General features: G+C 41.6%; 1 long non-coding RNA gene across 1 annotated transcript; it reads left to right on the forward strand.

Annotated features, from left to right (window-relative positions):
- LOC112131664 (uncharacterized) lies at positions 1 to 7553 on the forward strand. The gene is made up of 2 exons (XR_002913654.3): positions 1 to 753; positions 1335 to 7553. It is a non-coding gene; the product is annotated as an uncharacterized LOC112131664 (long non-coding RNA).
- The last annotated feature ends 283 nt before the right edge of the window (positions 7554 to 7836 follow it).

Raw genomic sequence — 7836 nt, forward strand, 5'->3', positions numbered from 1 at the left:
CTCTGATCGAGGGTCTTCATATTAGTGAACACTGCACACACCCATTTGGTTTCTATAAGTTGAAGCAATGAGTAAATAGGAGAACAGAAGAGAATAGATTCCTTTTGAGCGTAGTGATGGCGCATGTTGGAGAGTGAGTTGTTCACTGCACTTGCCATGTCACCCAGTTGTGTTCCTGAAGATCATCTGTGATTCAGCCTGTGCACTTCCCGACTGCCCACCGATGAGGAATCGGTGAAAATGGCAGCCGTGTGCCCTTCTGTCTCCAGAGGGTCAGCCAGAGGGTGTCGGGCTCCTCTGTCACCTACACAGTCTAGGAATTAAGAGAGTTATGTTATTGTTAAACCCTAAAATTGGAAAAGAGTTAATTCAGTCAAATTCAATGAACAAAATTCAGCCACTGCTTAGGTTTCTTCCCAGAAGAGCACCTCACTTTCTCCTGCCTTAGCTATCTGAAGTGGAATGAACCAAGTTGAAATCTGCTTCCCTGTAAGTCTAGTGCATTGGTCTGTTTCTGCTTTGAGACCTTACAGAATCAATATGTGGAAGAATATGCAAAGTGTTGTTCAGTCTTAAAATTCGTTATCTAAATTTTATTTTATTTTTCTTCTCTAGATCTGGATCTATAATGAAGAACATGAATTGGTTTTAAATAGTCTCCTTTGTCTAGATATGTCAGAGACTCGCTCATCAGACCCGCCACGGCTCATGAAATGCCACGGGTCAGGAGGATCCCAGCAGTGGACCTTTGGGGTGAGGAGTGCTCGGTGATGTTGGGAGAATGTGCAGAGGCCCACAAGGTTGAGTGAGGGGGTGTGGCAGATGAACTCATTTTCTACCTTGGGGAGTGGTCTTCTCAGTCTGCAGTACAGTGGTCCCCCCAGAAACCACAGGTAGTACAAACCCTGTATATACTGTATTTTTTTCTAGAGATATACCTGTGATAAAATTTATCAATTAGGCACAGTAAGAGGTTAACAACAATAACTCAAATGAAACGGAACAGTTAGAACAGCATACTGTGGTTGCGCAGTGGCTCCCGCCTGTAATCCCAGCACTGAGAAGGCTGATGTGGGTGGATCGCCGTAGCCCGACAGCCTGTTTGTTTTCTCTATAAAAACAAATCAATATACTATAATACAAATTGTGATTGCGGTCAGAAAATATCTTATTGTACTGTGCTGCAGATAACAAACAGCAGAAAACTAACCTTTGGATAAGAGGGGACTATTGTATCCCTTAATCTGAATTCTTAAATGCTCCATATCTCCTCTGGATTTCCATGTTTTGCCAGTAATTGGCAGTATTTTTTTCTTGCTACCTTTTTTTTTCAGAAAAACAATCGGCTATACCAGGTGTCGGCTGGACAGTGCCTGAGAGCAGTGGATCCCCTGGGTCAGAAGGGCTTTGTCGCCATGGCGATCTGCGATGGCTCCTCTTCACAGCAGTGGCATTTGGAAGGTTAAGGTGGATGCTGTGGCGGGAACGTTGCTTCATCAGGCGTTGCCTCCCATGTGGAGTTTGGGGCTTTAGGAAAGCCTGGGTTGGGTGGAGCAGAGCCATCTTGGAGAGGATGACAGTTCCCTGTCCTCCTGGAGATGCCTGGGTGTGTTAGCAGAGGTGACACGTGTCTGACAGAGATGGGAGCTCTGAGTGTCCACAGGTGAAGAAGTATGTTTCACCCAGACATTAAGGTCATTTTTGAGCTGCTGCTAAGGAATTTCTTGCTTATAGAGGCAAACCAGAGTATCATTTTAACCCTAGAATTGGGCTTGTACAGAAGGATAAAACCCAGGAAAATGGATATTTCTATTCAGATTTATTTATGCCTCTTTTTAATCCCCTTTAATGATGCAGTGGTTTTTATCTGATCAGGAACTTGTCATGATTTCCTCTCGTAGACTTCATAGGAGATAGTGCTTTAAAAAAAAAAAAAAAAAACTTCTATTATTTGTTTAGTATGTTGTAAGTAGATCATTTTAAAAAACGGAATCTATATTATGTTTAACTTCAGAAGGCATCATTTATAAGACAGTATGGCAGTTAACTATTATAAAATTATTTTGATGAATTATGATACAATCTACATAATGAATACTTTTGATTATTTAGGATATTTTGTCTTGTATTGGGGCCTCTGGTCTGAGGTGTGTTGCATGCTCTTGGATTCAGGTGATGACCCAGTAGGCTCGGTAGAGTCCTCTGCCTCTCAAGACGCATCCCAGTTTCTTAGCTTGAGCTGTGTGACCTTAGATACTGGACATCGAAGTTGCCTGTGCAGCACCCAGGGAGAGCTGCTCAACCGGCAGTTGGATATAGAGGTCAGACTCTTGGAAGACGTAGCTCAATTAGAGAGAATACATTTGGGAATCACCTGCATATACTAAAAATTCTGAAATATAAAGTGAATCTTCCTCCCAAACCACATCTTAAAAGGAGAGATGGTCTCATATTGCAGGGGATGCACTCAGATATTTTATCTGAACCACAAAACAGTTTAAGCGCCACATCCTAAATATTTTATCTGTCATTTGACTTCAAAGGCCAGGATGGTACATATGGAAAACAAGAGCAGCAAGATGGTAGACTGAAATCCAACAGTGTCAATAATCACATTAAGTGTAATGAATGTAAATGCCACAGTTAAAAGTCAGATTAGATAAAAATGCAAGATCCAACTATATGCTGCCTATAAGAAACTCACTTTATGAATACATTAAAAATAGAAGCATGGGAAGATATATGAAAGACATCTGAATAGATAGACAAAGTAGATTTCAGCACAGAGAATATTACTACAGATGATATAGATGGTCATTTCATGAATAAAAGGTTCAACTTATCAAGAAGAAATAATCCCAGTTTATCAGTTTTTGTGGCCTTTATTTTGAAGTTCTGTTACAACTGCAAGAAGTACACCCATCCACAATTGTAGTAAGAGATTTCAACACACCTCTCAATAATTGATAGAACAAGTAGACAGAAAAACAACCATCTTGGCCTAATTGACACTACCCAGCAACACAATACTTGGAACATTTACCAAGACAGACCATATTCTGGGATATTGAGCGAGGTGTGATATACGTATAGAAATTCAAGTCATGCAAAGTAGAATAGAAATCAATAACAGACACTTGGAAAAATCTCCAAATATTATAAAAAACTAGCACACTTCCCAATACCTTATGGGTCAGAGAAAAAAACAAAAGGCTATTTTGAACTGACCAAAAATGAAAATACAACAGTGTGTGGCATGCAGCTAAAGCAGTACTTGGAAGTTTTATAGCATTAAGCACCTATATTAGAAAAGGATACAAGTCTCAGTGACTTTAGCTTCCATCTTAACAGAAAAAGAGCAAGTTAGACAAAGAGGCAGAAATGAAATATTAAATACCAGAACAGAAATGAATGAAACAAAACTGAGAAAATAAAGCTAAAAGCTGATTTGAGAGATCAATAAAATTGATAAACCTCTAGCCAAAAAAAAAAAACACCCTGAAATTACCAACATCAGGAATGAGTTGCAAGCACACTAGAGTCTACAGATACTAAAAAGCATGCTGAACAGCAGGAGCTCTGATTCACTGCTGGTGGGAGTGCAAAGTGGTACAGCCACTCTGGCAAGTTTCTTCCTAAACATACTCTTAACCTGTAATCCAGCAGTTGTGCTCCTTGGTGTTTACCCAAAGGAGCCGAAAACCACACGAAGCCTGCACATGGATTTTACAGCAGCTTTATTCATGACTGTCGAAACCTGGAAGCAAGATATCCTTCAGTACGGGAATGTTTTATAGCAGCTTTATTCATGATTGCTGAAACCTGGAAGCAAGCAAGATGTCCTTTAGTACAGGAATGTTTTATAGTGACTTTATTCAGGACTGCCGAAACCCAGAAGCAAGATGTCCTTTAGTGCATGCATGGATGAACTATAGGATGAACTATACTACATTCAGACGATGGAACATTCAGTGCTGAGAAGAATTAAGCCATAAGCCTTGAAAAGTCATGGAGGGATGTTAAGAGTATATTACTCAGTGAAAGAAGCCAATCTGAAAAAGCACATATTGTACGATTCCAATTATATGGCATTCTGGAAAAGGCAAAGACAAAAAGATCACTGCTTGCTAGGGGTTATGGGAGAGTGTGATGGTTGATTTTATGTCAACTTGACTGAGCTAAAGAACGCCCAGGTAGCTGTAAGACATGATTTCTGCAAATGTCTGTGAGGGTGGTTCCAGAAGAGATTAGTGTTTGAATCAGCAGACTCAGTAAAGAAGATCCTCTCTCATGAATGTGGGTGGGCACCACTCAATCCATTGGGAGCCAAAATAGAACAAAAAGGTGAAGGAAGGGTGACTTGCTCTCTCCTTGGAGCTAGAAGTCAGCATTCTGGCTCTCAGGCCTTTGGACTCAGATGAGGACCTGCATCATTGGCTCCCCTGGGCCTCAGGCCTTCAGCCTTGGGCTGGAACAACACCACTGCCTTTCCTGGGCTTCCAGCTTGCAGGCAGTAAATCATAGAGCATCTCAGTCCCTCATAATCTCTTTCTGTATTTCTATACATCCTATTTGTTCTGTTTTTCTGGAGAACCCAGCTAACACAGGGAGGGAGGGATGAGCAGGTAGAGCACAGAGGATTTTTATATCCTACATGAATATAGAAAAATTTCCTTACAAAAATTAGCAAATCAAATCCAGCAACATATAAAAAGGATGATACGTTATGAACAATTTGGTTTTTGCCCAGAAATGCAAAGATGGTTTAACATTAGAGATTTGATTAAGATAATGTACAGTGTTAGTAATACAGGGGGAAAGCCATATGCAACCTTGCAGGAAAAAAATGTAGAAAAAAAACTGACAGAATTCAACACCCACTTATGATAACAACTCAGCAAACTAGGAATGGAAAGAAAATTCCTCAACTTCATAAAGTGCATCTATGGAGATACTATAGCTAGCCTCATACAATGTGAAAGATGATTGGCAACAAGGCAAAGATACCTGTTCTTACCTCTCCTAGCCAGCGCAATACAGCAAGAAAAAGAAAGGCATGTACATTAGGAAGGAAGAAGTAAAAGTGTATTTATTTGCAGACTATGATCAAGTAATGCAGAAAATCACAGGGCGTCTTCAAAACTACTACCAGACATAGTAAGGAATTTATCAGGACCACAAAAAAATCAATATAAAAATGAATTCTTCTTCATATTGGCAACAAACAGCTCAAAACTGAAGTTCTTGGTATTGTGATTGCAGTTTACAATAGCATCTAAAATATAAGCATTTATAAAGTATACACTCTACTGGGAAAATCCCCAGTTCCAAGTCGAGTGACTCTGAAATTTATTCACTGCACAGCATTTGTAAAATTGGGGGTGTGGAACAGACTTCTTCTTTTTCTTTTCTTTTTTTTTTTTTTTGAGACAGAGTCTCACTCTGTTACCTAGGCAGGATGGAGTCCAATGGCGTGAGCTTGGCTCACCACAAGCTCTGCCTCTCAGGTTCAAGTGATTCTCCTGCCTCGGCCTCCCGAATAGCTGGGATTACAGGCATGCACCACCATGCACCACCATGCCTATCTAATTTTGTATTTTTAGTAGAAATGGGGTTTCTCCACGTTTCTCAGGCTGGTCTTGAACTTCCGACCTCAGGTGATTTGCCTGCCTTGGCCTCCCAAAGTGCTGGGAGGACAGGCATGAGCCACTGCGTCTGGCCCAGAACAAACTTCTTAAGGGTCTGTCTAGCTCTGACATTCCACAAGGCTATGAAATGGTCCAGGAAGAGTTAGGGCAGGATAGCAAATTCAGGTGCCTTTGCCTTTGGGAAGATGGAGGCAAAGCACTTTGTCCATCCAATTACTTTGTATTTATTTATTTATTGTTTGTTTGCCCCGACTCCAGTCTTGACAATTACTCTGCATTTTAAAACACTGTTGGGGCTAACCCCACCAGCCTCTCCCCTGACCCGAGACAGAGTTAGCAGCTAATGTAGCTACTTCCCACTTTCTGTCACCCCTGCAAACAGGGCAAACAGGGCAAACAGGGATGCTGTATCTGGAAGCTCTAGGGGCAGCAGCCAGTACTATTTATCCTTTTGTAAAACACCTAGCAAAACGAGATGATTTTAGGTCCACCCTCCTGAAACTTGGCTTGGCTGCAGTGACAAGTTTTGCACCTACAGGAAGATCAGCATTTCCTTCCGTTCTTCCTCTCCCAATCCATCCCTGACTGGTGTTTTGCCATCTTTTGAGTAAGAAACTCCTTTAGAGTGTTTCTGCATTAATGCTGGAAAGAGACCAACTCTGAGCCCATAGTATGGATCCCATGTAACAGTACTCTTACCAGAAAAGGGGTTTCACCCCAGACCCCAAGGGCAGGTTCTTGGATCTTGCACAGGAAAGAATTTGGGGTGAGTCGCAGAGTACAGTAAAGTTAAAATGGTTTATTAGAAACTAATCTATTAGAGTAGGGTGTCCTCAGGAAGCAAGAGGAAGAACGCCCTACCTCAAATGTAATGCTTGCTTGTGTAGGATATTAGAACTAAGAATAGTGTATTTTATTACAAAGGCTTGTGATTGGCTTGTGACAGACTATTTGTATTGTTATTCTCTTGTGCAATTAATTTCAGAAAGAATTTATGAGTGGACTATTATCTTTAGAGCAAAATATAGTTTAAATTAAGAATGCCTTTTTCCAGGCTGGGTGCCATGGCTCACGCCTGTAATCCCAGCACTCTGGGAGGCTGAGGTGGGTGGATCACTTGAGGTCAGGAGTTTGAGACCAGCCTGGCCAATATGGCAAAACCCCGTCTCTACTAAAAATATAAAAATTAGCCAGGTAAAGTGGCGCACATCTGTAATTCCAGCTACTTGGGAGGCTGAGGCAGGAGAATCGCTTGAACCCGGGAGGCAGAGGTTGCAGTGAGCCGAGATGGTGGCACTGCACTCCAGCCTGGGCAACAGAGTGAGACTCCATCTCCAAAACAAAAATAAAAACAAGAATGCCTTTTTCCATTAACTTGTTTCCTCAACAATAAACATCTTGTGATCAAGAGTGCTGACTTCCTGGGAATGCAACCCAGCAGGTCTTGCCTTCCCCAGCAGGTCTTGCCTTCCCCAGCCTTTATTTAGGATAGTGTCACTCTAGTTAGGACACCTCTGACAATACAACTCAAATCATTGGTAGCTCATGAAAAGAACTCACTCTTTGACTAAACTTGAGTCAGGGTCCTCTCACTCCTCTTTTTGACTAGGCCCTGACCCTGGGCTGGTCCTTAACTCACTTAGTTCAGTTTTAGCAAGAATCCTGCTGAGTCAGTTCAGCAAAAATCCCCTACCCTTGGTATCTGATCCCCTTGGCCTGCGTTCAGCAAAAATCTCCCTAACCTTTATGTGTCCTCTTAGTAATTTTCCATCTGCTGACTTCCACCCTGTTGCTTAACTATGAATCTCCACCTGTCCTTGTATTTGATGTTAAGCCTGATTTTTTTGCCCCTACTGCATAATCCCTATTGCAGCTGTTCTTAAATAAAGTCTCTCACCTAAACAATTGTTTGAATAATTTTTGTTTTAGTCCCATTTCCTACTGTAACATGCTGTGTGAGTCTCAATTTTCTGATAATGGAGAAACTAATACTTCCATCTCTGAGGCATGGAGATCAACTGAGATTAAAAATAACTTGGATATGGCTGGGCAGGGTGGCGCACACCTGCAATCCCAGCACTTTGGGAGGCCAAGGCGGGCAGATCACTTGAAGTCAGGAGTTTGAGACCACCCTGGCCAATATGGCGAAACCCTGTCTCTACTAAAAATACAAAAATTAGCCAGGTGT

Source organism: Pongo abelii, chromosome 6 (genome assembly GCF_028885655.2).
Source record: "Pongo abelii isolate AG06213 chromosome 6, NHGRI_mPonAbe1-v2.0_pri, whole genome shotgun sequence".
Lineage (NCBI taxonomy): Eukaryota > Metazoa > Chordata > Mammalia > Primates > Hominidae > Pongo > Pongo abelii.